The 14,024-nt window shown below is 41.0% G+C and overlaps 1 protein-coding gene across 2 annotated transcripts in view; it reads right to left on the bottom strand.

Moving 5' to 3' along the window:
• Nucleotides 1-14,024, bottom strand: part of LOC136863060 (UBX domain-containing protein 7) — a 463,333-nt gene that overhangs the window by 278,143 nt on the left and 171,166 nt on the right. The gene's annotated exons all lie outside the window — the stretch shown is intronic.

Genomic DNA, 14,024 nt, shown 5'->3' with positions numbered 1-14,024 from the left:
ATGGAAAAAATGCTATAAAATATGTAAAAAAAAAAAAAAAAAAAAAAAAGTCTAACATACAGTATGTGACCAAATTGAATTCTGGTGACTGTGTAAGAATGATTTTGCAAGACGTATGTCCCTGTCCTATTCACTGCATAGCTCTTGTTTTTACAGAAATAATTACCCCCTAATTTACTTGGAAATGTATATAATAACATAATTAAAATATTTAGCTTACTTCTTACACTTCCCCCAAAATCATATTTGTACATTGTTATACATAGCATACTTTCCTAACACACAAGATAAGGATCACCTGAAAGCTAAATACAAGTTTAACCCCTTCAGTGGCGGGTTCTGGCATTTTTAGGAAGCAAAAAATGAGTAACAATTATTAAGGGAACACATTCATATATTATTCAAGGTTAATACACTGACTGACAGAGCAAATGCAACACCAAGAAGGAGTGGTCAGAACTTTATGCCAATTGCAGGGTAGACTGACGTCACTGAGGTATGCTCATGATGTGAAATGCGCCGCTGTGCTGCACTCGTAGTGAACGATAAATGGGACACGGCGTTGGCGAATGGCCCACTTCGTACCGTGATTTCTCAGCCGACAGTCATTGTAGAACGTGTTGTCGTGTGCCACAGGACACGTGTATAGCTAAGAATGCCAGGCCGCCGTCAACGGAGGCATTTCCAGCAGACAGACGACTTTACGAGGGGTATGGTGATCGGGCTGAGAAGGGCAGGTTGGTCGCTTCGTCAAATAGCAGCCGATACCCATAGGGATGTGTCCACAGTGCAGCGCCTGTGGCAAAGATGGTTGGCGCAGGGACATGTTGCACGTGCGAGGGGTCCAGGCGCAGCCCGAGTGACGTCAGCACGCGAGGATCGGCGCATCCGCTGCCAAGCGGTGGCAGCCCCGCACGCCACGTCAACCGCCATTCTTCAGCATGTGCAAGACACCCTGGCTGTTCCAATATCGACCAGAACAATTTCCCGTCGATTGGTTGAAGGAGGCCTGCACTCCCGGCGTCCGCTCAGAAGACTACCATTGACTCCACAGCATAGACGTGCACGCCTGGCATGGTGCCGGGCTAGAGCGACTTGGATGAGGGAATGGCGGAACGTCGTGTTCTCCGATGAGTCACGCTTCTGTTCTGTCAGTGATAGTCACCGCAGACGAGTGTGGCGTCGGTGTGGAGAAAGGTCAAATCCGGCAGTAACTGTGGAGCGCCCTACCACTAGACAACGCGGCATCATGGTTTGGGGCGCTATTGCGTATGATTCCACGTCACCTCTAGTGCGTATTCAAGGCACGTTAAATGCCCACCGCTACGTGCAGCATGTGCTGCGGCCGGTGGCACTCCCGTACCTTCAGGGGCTGCCCAATGCTCTGTTTCAGCAGGATAATGCCCGCCCACACACTGCTCGCATCTCCCAACAGGCTCTACGAGGTGTACAGATGCTTCCGTGGCCAGCGTACTCTCCGGATCTCTCACCAATCGAACACGTGTGGGATCTCATTGGACGCCGTTTGCAAACTCTGCCCCAGCCTCGTACGGACGACCAACTGTGGCAAATGGTTGACAGAGAATGGAGAACCATCCCTCAGGACACCATCCGCACTCTTATTGACTCTGACTCTGTACCTCGACGTGTTTCTGCGTGCATCGCCGCTCGCGGTGGTCCTACATCCTACTGAGTCGATGCCGTGCGCAGTGTGTAACCTGCATATCGGTTTGAAATAAACATCAATTATTCGTCCGTGCCGTCTCTGTTTTTTCCCCAACTTGCATCTCTTTCGAACCACTCCTCCTTGGTGTTGCATTTGCTCTGTCAGTCAGTGTAAAAACTTACTTTACACTCTATTTACATTTTTTTTACAGTAGGCCTGTGACATGGTTTCATAAAATATTGGTGCTTTTAGAATAAGTCTGTGACCAATATATTTTTATTTCAGTCTTTTGTATTATTCCCTCCAACAACACTAACGCAATAAACTGTGGAATTTCATAAGAGATTGTTTCTTTCCAAAACTGTGCCCTTGTATGCGGGGATTTATTTACAAGTTTATCAATGCACTTTTAGCATACGAATTAGTTTCGGTTACTATTAAATTTACAACTTTATCCCTTAGAAACAGTTCAAAACAATCAATAGCACTCACCTCTAGTAATAATCCAACCCTAACACCATGATTTCCCGTAAATGGAATTATATTACGGTGCACACTATCCCCAGGTTTACACATTTTCCGCACGAATGTACGATCAACATCTCCTACCATCACCTTAGCTTCTGACGTAATATCTTATCACTTCCACTAGAAATACCAAGAAGGTCATCATCCGAAGAATCAATCGTTATCACTATTATCAGAAATACTAATGTCACCTAGAGATTCATCTTCGATGTAGTTCCTTACTTTGTCTTCAAACATCTCTTCGTTTCGCGCTCGCCATTTCTGCTTACCTCGTCAGCTGACCAGAGATTGTATATGTAAAGTAGAGAACATAAGGCATATTTTAGACCAGAGACTTCATGAATACAGCTGGAAACCCTCCCGCCATCTGTTGAGAATGCTGGAAAATATTTTCCAAAGAGATTACAGTACCTGAGAAATTACTGGGCGATCACGAAATGAACACTGCAACTAAACGAGAATTTCTCGGGCGGTGACGTTATGGGCAAGCGCGCGCCACCCACTGAAGAGGTTAAAAAAGTTAGAAGTGAAATTGTATAGCACTCTTTAACATCTTATAAATAAAGTTGTAGGGGGTCTGCTCTCTGTAATGTCATTCATTTTACCATATTTTGATATGTTTATTCATTTTAGGTCTACTCAAGACCATATCAGTAGTTTTTAGCTTTCGTATCAGTTTGTTTGTTTGTTCCACCAACACGGGTAAACGGCTGAACAGATCTCGACCGAACTTCATACTGAGAGTCTATTCACCCAGGAGGAGCAAGTTTTGATATGCATATCATTTAAAAATCACTCAATAGGCTGGGGGTTTATAGGAAGACCAGAAGAGATAAGTCTCTCTCTCTCTCTCTCTCTCTCACACACACTATTGATCATATCTTGACCAAACTTCATATTTGGAGTCTACTCATGTAATTTTAAAATAACTGAATAGACTGGTGGTTTATAGGAAGACCGCAAGAACTTTTTTAAACATTTTCTCTTACATTATTGATTATATATAAAATCTGTAGACTATATGTGAAATGCTCCTTCATTTTAAGTAATTTTTGTTATGTACGTAATTTTGCTTACTCTTCAAATGACTGAGAAATTATTTTCTAGGGGCTTCATGCTCTGCAGCCAGTGACAGACACCCTCACAGACCTACAGTTATTTGAAGGATCCATAACAGAAGAAAATCAGAGGATGCATAATATTTCGCTAGGCTTGAAAATTAACCCCACCGAATGTAACTGAACACCGAGGAAACATGAGGTAGAACTTTTCCCTTTGATGTCAGTCTGCCTGTGTGTCTGGTTACCTGTTTGTATATTCCTAAAAGTTGAAAACTGCTGGACTTATTATAATTATAATTATAAGCTATAAATTTCATTTTTGTCCGTAGTGAAGTGCAATTATAAGAAATAAATTAACATACCTATGTTTTCTCTTGTTAATTTATTTCTTATTATGCTGGACTTATTTCAACAAAACTATGTATTTGGAATCTACTCATTCAGAATTGTGTTACTGGGTGCATATGATGTCATGGTAATCACATGGAGTTGGTATTCATAGGAATATTATTCTCTAGTATTTTCATTAACATTAGGTCTATCGAAAGATTTTATATAACAAATGTTAAAGAATATGTTATTTCTGTTCCTTTATGCCACGTACATATTTATCGTACAACTAATAATAATGCAGATGATTACGAAAATTTGTAGTTTTAGTCCAAGTCCCATGGGAAATGTCACGCATCTCACATCAAGGTAGGTAATGGGAAAAATTTAAGAACCATTTTACTCTTTTCGATAGGGCAGATATTAAATGGAGGTATCATCAATGGCAGAGCACCATGCCAGTAGTCTGAGATACAATATGCAACCTGAGAACCACAGAGAATTTTGCACAACTTCGGACCAGTAACTGTACCATACAATAAATTCTGAAATCATCCTCATTCTCCCTCGACAGTGTTCAACTTCATCATATTTCACGTTACTGCCACGTGCTTTCATAGGAAAATATCATTTTAACATGTTGCATTAAACAACATGTGAAAAGAGCCATGTTACTTTGTATAAAATCCTGAAGGAAACAAGTAATCCATTGCAAATTCTTGTGCAAAGAACAGGTACAAATGCTAGTATTAAATATTTTTGCCAGAATATGAACGCCCATGCACAACTTGTTGACTGTAACCTTTTTCTACACTGTAGTACAATACCATTGTCATTTGTGGATTATCTATTGTGAATAATAGGTAGTTATGTGCCAGAATATATTTGCAATTAAGAGAAACTTCTATGTCACTAGACCATACCTGCCAACTTTTAGAAACCAAAAATAGGAAGATTTTTTTATTCCTGGATTTCATTACATATATTCCACCACGGTCTAGGTGAAAAAAGGTCAAGATAAAAGGCATACATATCTACAGTTACAATGCGAATTGACCGTTAAATTTCAAATCTTAAACTACCAAAACATAAAAATGGTTACAAGAAAATGTACCTTATCATTATCATTTATGACACTTAAACGAATAATATTTATGTCACACCGACACACACAACAAAATGCATAATATCGTATTTTCTCGCGTAATTAACGCACTTTTTGACGAAAAATACAGGCGAAAACTTCGGATGCGTAAATTATTCAAGGAATTAAGATATTTACAATTCATTTACATTTAAAAGATACATCAAATATAACATAAAAACACAACTGGTTCAACTCGTTTGCGGTTATCGTCATTTGGCGTAAAATTCCGGAGTGAGATTTTTCCTGAAAATTCAAATAGGGTACATCAGGTAAGTTAGACACGGGGGATTGAAGTACCGACTGGAAAATATTCTTCCCATTATGAGCTGACAATACGACCTGGAGTGAAAACATGAACTAATAAAAGTACAATTCATGTAATGCCATAACAATGACATACCGGCAAAAAAAAACTGTCCAACACGAGAAGGGCCGGGCATCGAAGGAGGGACCCTGCTACATTACCCCAAACCGTTCGTATCCAATCTTGTACGAGTGACGTATCCATCCATCCATCCTTCTTCTTGAATACGAACGTGGATCACTCGCGGAAATTTTGCTTTGGGCATTGTTTTTCGTTTTAGATCAATGTAAGGTGTAAGCTTTCTGAGATCAGCTGTTATAGCAAGCATTGCAGTACATCGTTGTTTTTTGCTTCCGGTAGCGCGTACGATAACACTGTATGATCCCTTCTTATCGATTGTTCGACTTTGTGGCATATGGAAACTGATTGGCGTCTGATCTGCGGTTCCTATAAGGGAGATCAAATATTCCTCACTTTACGCTTCTCAATCACAAAACGATGAAAATGGTTTAAATCATTCGTCATTTTTTGGCATGATGATGTTCTTCGCCGAAGAGGAAGTCCATTTCTCTTCATAAAATTAATCAAGACTCGGCTAACCTTCAAATCCGAGACACTGATTCCATGTGTAGCGGTTATTTCGCATTCTTTAAAATACTGCATTTCGTGAGAAATTGCTTATCCAACGTTGCGTCACAAAATCATATATTTAAGCAGATCCTTCTCTACTTGCGGAAACTTGCCGCCTTTTGGTCCGCGAAATGCTTTGCGAGACATGTTGGCCACTTGACGTGCACTTCTGTTACCGCGGTAGCGCACGTTTCATTTGGACATTGAATACTCGCTGCCCTCTTCCCGTATGTTTCGGCGTAACTGATCACCGCGAGTTAGTATGATGCAGGATTACTCGAATACTGTGGACTGACAATTTTGAGATCACAGAATGTCCCGTACCCGAAACACTCGTAAAACTAGTGCCGGCTAATAACAGCACGTTGCCCTGTATCTGGAATGCCCGCTTTCGCAATAGGAAGCCTGCTACTTGAGTAGTTGACATCTTTATTTCGAAACGCATCTGGAGCTGCGTGATGGATGTTCGAACTTGTGGGAGCGTCAAATACGTGAACATTTGTTTTTTGTCCACTTTGGACCCAAAAATATTGGGATGCGTAAATTATGCAAGGGCGTTAATTACGCGAAAGAATATGGTAGTTTCTTTATCAGACGGTAAAATGAACGGAAATTTATAGATATCTTTGAACACTTGAAGATAACGTTTGTTATATTTTTGGCCTTAACGAGAAAATAAACTACCTGAAACTGTCACCGACACAACCCCCTTAAAAACATTCAACTCATTAAAATGATGCACTTCAATACGCAAAACTACCACATACAAAACAATTCTATATGTTCCATACATTATTAACATACGACTTTGGCAGTGGGGGAAAGCATACAAATGCAAGAAAAAAATAAAATAAAAGGGGCCTAAAACTCCGACGAAACTACGCACAGAAACGATGTTAACAGCGCGCGAACAATAATAAACTCATTCTTTCATCCCGATTAACTGAGTCGCCAGCGCGCGCCAGCCTGTCTTGCTTGCAGGGCAATTGCCGCCCCGAATCCCCAGCTGTATAAAGCGGACACACTGCTGTGGTGAGCGGGAAACACGATACACAAAGGCGCAGGACGAAATACTCACGAAATAAGGCATCAAATAAATACTCTTGAAAATGAGGTTTCGTGAATTACACAAACACAGAAGAATTTGTCGTAGGGGAAGAGTATTGGCCGTACTAGAAGTTATATTGGTCAAAAATAGGAAGAAGTAAAAATAAATCGGAAAATCGGAAGACGAGTTAAAAACCGGAAAGTTTCCGGGTAAATCGGAAGGGTTGGCAGGTATGATAGACATAAGAGGTGAAAATTTGACATTTACAAGGTCATTTGATGAGAATTCTTCTTCAAACACCCTAGTATCAAATTCTTTACCTCGTAAAATCTTGGAAATTTTGCACATAGTATGGAATCCATTTTTATCAAAGATTGATTTCAGTGATTTACTCACAGCAATCCCAGTTTGTCCTCAACAGTTTTTCAAGATCTTCCTCCATTTAATGGAATTCTTTGATGAGAGATATAATAGATTGACCTTGTTTTTCCAGATTGTTTATTATACAAGGAAGTGCAGCAAAACTGCATTTGAGGTGTGCCAGAGATCCTGCTAAGTCAGGTTTTTATAGCAGATCTTGGCAGATTCTGATTGCAGCTGCATCTTTCTCTTCAAAACTATCAACTACGGACTTAACTACATCAAATTTGTTGCAGTAATAGACAGCTGCATTTATCCATGTTCCCTGTTGTGTTACTACAGGTTGTGGATCAGGAGCTTCCTTACAAAAATGCTGAACTCTTGATGGAATTTCATGGAAAACTCTGTGTTGGACACAAATGTTTATCCATTTCACAAAACTGTATTCTGACTACTTTTGATACTCTATGGAAGGCATGCACAAGACAAATTATATGCACCATTCTGGTGTAAAATGCCTTGATGTTTTTTGCAGCCTCATCATATAAGGTACTGTGCCTGTGACAAAACAGAGAACGTTCTTATACTGGACACCTTGAGGGTACAATAAATGCATACTTTTGTTGAACAATGTACAAATTCTCGAGCGATCACTTTTCTCCAAGAAGTCTGTTGTGAAAAGGAATATTTTACCAGGAATGTCTAGCCTGAGTATAGTCACAATAACATTGCCAACATAGCATCCCTCTGCATCACTTGTTTCGTCAATGAAGAGAAACACTGGCTTATCTCCAACAGTGTTTCCGATTTCTGACATTGTGTCTTCGTAACAGTGAGTTAAGTAGTTCTTGCACAGGGTAGATTCTTTTGGAATGTTATGGTCAGTATGGTGGCCCAGAAACTCCACCATTGTCCGGTCCTAAGTCTGGAATGGGAAAGGAGGAGGGTTAACTAGCTTGGCAACCAGTTGTAAAAACAGCTAACGCCGAGTATCGAGCTGTGGTACATAACTTGACCCCCCATAGGGGCCAACGGCTTCAGGAGGACGAGCCCCTTTGGGTGGGGTAATGGTCCCCTCAGTGTAGGAAATGACACTGGAACCCATCATATGTGTCTTTGGCCTCCTTTCTGTAGTTTTCATCGGTCATGGAGGCGGATGAGGTCATGCCAGATGAACTGGCTACGAAAGAGCAACTCAATGGTATTTTGAGTCTGCAGCAGTCCGTTGCAGTCGTGGTACTAGAACCTGCATGTAGCATTTCATTTGTGCCGCACGGTATAGTTCCGAGATCATAATGTGTTAATAATAAATTTCTTACATTTATTATTAAGATTCTTTCAATACGGAAAAAATGATTTTCATTACTTGTAATCATAATGTGTGGGCAACTTCCTTGCAAGCTGTGATCCACCTTAAACAAAATCCTGCTTGTGGCACTTTTTCCTGCTGTCACTCCCTTCAACTCTAGTCCAACGGTGATGGGATAAGGATGGTGGAGGCAGGTTTTCGGCTGAAACTGGAAGCCTCTAGTTCAGACCTGCACGTTGACAGCAGATGTGTGATGGTCGTCTTTCTGAGACCCCGAGACTACTCAAGAATTTGGTCCTGCATCTGTGTTTGGGCAGGCCTATTTAGGATCACCACTGCCCACCCTGAATGGGGAAGGCCCTAGAAAATGTGGGCTAAACATCGGTAGTCACACTCTCAGCCGGCTGGGAGGCCGCACCCAGCGGGTCACATCTTATGTGGTCGAAAAACTAAGATTACCAAAACTCTAATTATAGGAACCTGGAATGTTTGAACCCTACTTGATTTGAAAGACAATAACAGACCTGACAGAAGAACAGCGCTTGTCACCCATGAGCTCAGACGAATGAACATTGATATTGAAACAAGACTATCCAGCGAAGGTAAACTTACAGAGTTCAGCTCAGGCAACACAATCTTCTGGAAGGGAAAAGATGAGGGAGAACACCGCATTCATGGTGTGGGATTCGCTGTGAAGATCACATTGGTGAATGATTATCAGTTAACTCCAACTGCAGTCAGTGAAAGAATTATGACTCTCCGAATCCCACTCTCTGGAGCCAAATCTATGACACTCATCTCTGCATATGCTCCCACCTTGGACGCTGATGTAGAAGCTAAAGACGAATTCTACAACCTGCTGAGCACTACCATCACCAAAGTACCACCAAGAGACAAACTCTTACTACTTGGTGATTTCAACGCCAGAGTTGGAAAAGATCACCGGTTATGGGGCAATGTGATGGGAAAACAAGGACTTGGCAACTGTAATGCCAATGGTCTACTGCTCCTTGGTTTATGTGCTGAACATGAACTCTTCATTACTAATACTCAGTTCCACCTGCCTAATCGCTACAAGACCACTTGGATGCATCCTCCTTAAAGCACTGGCACATCCTTGATTATATCATCATCAAGCAATGTGATAGAAAAGATGTCCTTGTTACAAGGACCACAAGAAACATAGATGACTGCTGGACAGATCATAAGCTCCTTTTTTGCCGGTTGAGAATCTCAATCTGTCGCAAACCAAAAAGATGCATCCACAACCTCCCCAGAAAGAAATTCGATACTTCTAAACTTCAAATTGAATCCACTGCTACAGATTACAGAAATTAAATCTCAAAACAAACTGGCTAGTAATCCAGTCAGCAGTGATAGTACAAATCAGGAATGGGCCACGCTTCAGAAGGTCATCACCGAGTCAGCTGAGGAAACAATTGGTTTGGAGAGGAAAAAAAGACAAGACTATTTTCATGAAAATAATGAAGAAATTAAATGTCTGATCAATGTCAAACAGGAAGCCCACCTATCCTATCTTCAAGATCCGTCTTCCAATGTGAAGAAATCACATTTCTTGGAACTTACAGGAAATTGTCGGGAGCAAATTAGGGAAATTAAGAATAACTGGTGGCAACAAAAAGCTGAAGAACTGCAAAGACTATCTGATGTCCGTGACCTGCAAAACTTCTATGCTGGCATAAAGGAGATAAATGGTCCGATTCGATCTTCATTGGAGTTATAGAAGACTGCTGACAACTCCATCATTTTAACTGATAATGAAGAAATTTTAGAGCGTTGGAACATTTCTCTTCACATCTAAATCGTGTCTCCAATGTTGCTGAGGACTTTCTTCATAATGTCCCTCAGCAGCCCCAACAACCATGGATGGCAGTTCGACCTACATACAGAGACTTCACCAAAGCACTCAATCAACTAAAACCAAGAAAGGCTCCTGGTCCTGATAACATCCCTCTGGAATTGATACAAAATGGAGGTATACCCTTGAAGACTAGACTTTTCACACTCATCCTCTTGATTTGGGAAACTCGAGAAGTACCCGACGACTTGAAGAATGCTACCATCATCAGTATCTTCAAGAAAGACAATCACAGTGTATGTGGGAACTACTGTGGTATATCGCTTTTGTCAATTGCAGGTAAAATTCTCGCAAGAATTCTATAAACCGGCTCCGAGTTATCTCAGAGAGGATTTTGCCTGAATCTCAATGTTGTTTCCATATCTCCAGAGGCACAACAGATATGATCTTCTGTGCTAGACAACTCCAGGAAAAATGCAGAGAACAACAGCCGCCTCTGCATTTAGTTTTCTATGATCTGGAATCAGCCTTTGATTCAGAACCAAGATCTGCTATGTGGAAAGTATTGAGACATTTTGGATGTCCTGAACAATATGTGGAATTGGTTCCAGCTCCTCATGATGGCATGTCTGGACAGGGTCTTCATGGTAACTCAGTATCAGATTTGTTCCCAATCACTCATGGATTGAAACAAGGCTGTGTGGTTGCTCCTACACTCTTTGCACTGTACATGGCTGCCATGTTGCATGAATCATCTGCAAACAACTTAGGAATGGAGATTAAATATTGTTTTGATGTAGGCCTTTTCAATCTGGCAAGACTTCGCTCACAAAGACATACTCTGGTTACCTGGGTGACAGAACTGCAGTATGCCGATGACACCGCATCTCCTGCTCTAACACCTGCAGAACTACAAGAGTCAGTCAACTGCTTTAAAACTGCATGTGATCGCTTTGGTCTTGCCATTAATGCGAATAAAAACTATGGTACTTGCACAACCTGCCCCAGGATTAACACTTCCTGAGTTCAGTATTTCCATCTTAGACAGAACACTGGAACAGGTTGATCACTTTTCATATCTTGGAAACATCTTGTCTAAACGGTGTACCTGTGAACAAGACGTTGATAAAAGAATTGGGGCTGTTCATGCAGCATTCGGATGGTTAATGGAGAGTCTTCATGAATGACGACTTAAAACTGCATACCAAACTCATGGTGTACAAAGCTGTTATTTCCACGCTGCTGTATGGCTGTGAAACTTGGACACACTATCGCCATGATATCAAAAAACTTGAGCGCGTCCACCAACAGAAAATGAGATTCATCTTGAATATTAAGTGACAGGACTATGTGACCAACACGGCAGTTCTCGACAAAGCGCAGCTAAATAGCACTGAGGAAACAATCATCGCTTATCAACTGAGATGGTTAGGCCATGTTCACCGCATGGGTGATACCAGGCTTCCCCACCATTCTTTATGGTGAACTTTGCTCCAGTAGTAGACTTCATGGAGCCCCATGGAGCGTTTTAAGGACCAGCTGAAATACATCATGATATTCTGTACTGAAGCTGGAAGTTAACTGTTGTTTCCAATCCCTTCTCCTTTCCATTTATTCTTGACCTTGAAGTATGTGGAGTGTCAATGACTGGGTGAAGGACCTTGTATAAAGGCTGGTGCATTTTTTGTGCTTGAGACACGTTGCAAAATACTTTCGCCTAATTATCAGAGTTCTGTGTTGTGTTCCTGCACACAAGACTCACAGGTACCACAAAGAGACAAACTTACACTTTATTAGTCACCAACAACTGCTGGTCAGTTTGCTTGACATGAAAGATATGTATCAACTTTAACTACATGTAAGAAAAATCCAAAATTTTATAATTTTTATATTGTCACTTGTGGATATTTATCCGTCTCACAATATAGAATACATGCATACATTAAAAAATCTAAATTTTCTTCAAAATACTATACACTGACCTAGCCGAGCCCCGAGTACTCCATCAATAGGATATAAGAAAGGAGGCTAGCCACGAACAGTCAGTACAGTAATGGAAGTGGGATGGCAGTAGTGATGGTTGTTCTCAGTGTCCCACCGGAGTCCGAGTATTGTTGTATACTAAGCACAGTACTGCTGTGCTGGAGTACTGTGCATGTACTGCCTTGGAGTACTGTGAGTACTACCGTGGAGTACTTTGAGTCTTTGTGTGGAACAGCTGGTGCGAGTAGAGTGATGTAGCTATATTGTTGTGAGGAGTATCGTAGTGGCTCCGTGAACTGACTGTGTTGACTGTGTGAGTAGTGGACTTTCTCTGGAGTTCAGCCGAAGATCAGTAGTTGAGTGCTGTGGTGGCCAGCAGCACTGTGTTCGAAACTGTCTGCGTGTAGACGTTGAGTGAGGTAATTTGATCATGTGAGGCAATGTGAAAGGTGAAGCCTGTCAATACGGATTATAGCCTGTACCTTTTAAAGACTGGCCAGCTGGAGTCCTGCTATCAGAGACTTTTAAGTAGACAGCAATTACTGGAGTGTGGTCATTCATGGTTGAATACAATTATGTGTGTGTATCTGCATGTACTATTGGATCATCCTAGAATTAAATTAGGCCGATTGAGACAGCCATTGGCAGCATTCTAGAACATCTGTGTAAAGTAAGCACACACACATTTAAATTGTTAGTACATCAGAATTTATCGTGGTCATTTCTGCATGGCAACTGAGACCAGAAGACACAAGAAACTGCAAGACTCAGTTAAATGCCTCTTGGAAAGGAGATCAAAGATGACCAGAAGGAGATGAGGAAAATCCATAAGAGGACAGCAGAAAACCAGGAGATGAAAGAAGGCTATAAGAAGGTGGAAGAAAGCCAGGAGAGGATAGTAGAAAGCAAAGAGGGGTTGATAAAGGACATGGGAAATGGCCAAGACAAGACAGATGAACACATGAAAATGATTATAAAAGAGAAGGGGAAAAAAATAAACAACAGAAAGGGATGGAAGACGGCCAGAAGAGAAGATGATGGACAATGGTCAGTAGAAGACGGAGGACAGCCAGAAGATGGAAAATGGCCAGGAGAAGATGGAAAAAAACCAGCAGATGACTGAGATGAAGATGTCATTCAGAAGAAGGAGGAGGAAGACTTACTTCTGTTCATTTTTCCATATTAATTCACATTTCTTTGAAGACAGAAAAGAGGGGTACCAATAACATAAGGCAAGCAGAAATTGGTACTAACATAGTTGGAGATATTTGGGATCTGGTTATGGCAGCATGGAAGGAGTTTAAGGAAGCAGAGATTGTTATCAGTTGGATACTGTATAGGAAGGATACTGAATGGAGGGTAATTGGGGATTTAAATGAGACTATGGAATGGGTTTGTGGGGAAATTGGGAGTGAGATTTGTAGATCCTAATGGGTGAGTAGGAGATAGGGATCTACGCTCAGATGGCTTTTACTTGAACTGCGATGGTATATATAAAGTTAGGAGGTTTGTTTTGGGAGAGTTATAGAGAAGCACATCCAGGGAAACGGGGTGGACCAGGGAGTGGTGATGACAGTATAGGAAGCATGAAGTCAAAGGATGACAAAATTGTTATAGTGTTAAACAGTAGAAGTATTTTAAAAAAAAAAAAGGAATAAAATTAAGTAATTTGATTATTTTTTTACCAGATATTGTAATAAAAATTGAATCATATTATGGATGCGGAAATTTTCTCAGGGAACTGGAGTGTTTATCGTAGAGACAGGTTAGGAATGATAGGAAGCGGAGTAATCATACTGGTGTAAAAATAATTTGTAAGCTATGAAAAAGTTAAGGATG

The sequence above is a fragment of the Anabrus simplex genome, chromosome 2, assembly GCF_040414725.1.
Source record: "Anabrus simplex isolate iqAnaSimp1 chromosome 2, ASM4041472v1, whole genome shotgun sequence".
In the NCBI taxonomy this organism is placed as follows: domain Eukaryota; kingdom Metazoa; phylum Arthropoda; class Insecta; order Orthoptera; family Tettigoniidae; genus Anabrus; species Anabrus simplex.
The sequence above is the reverse complement of the archived record's forward strand: the minus strand, read 5'-3'. Positions and strand labels throughout refer to the sequence as shown.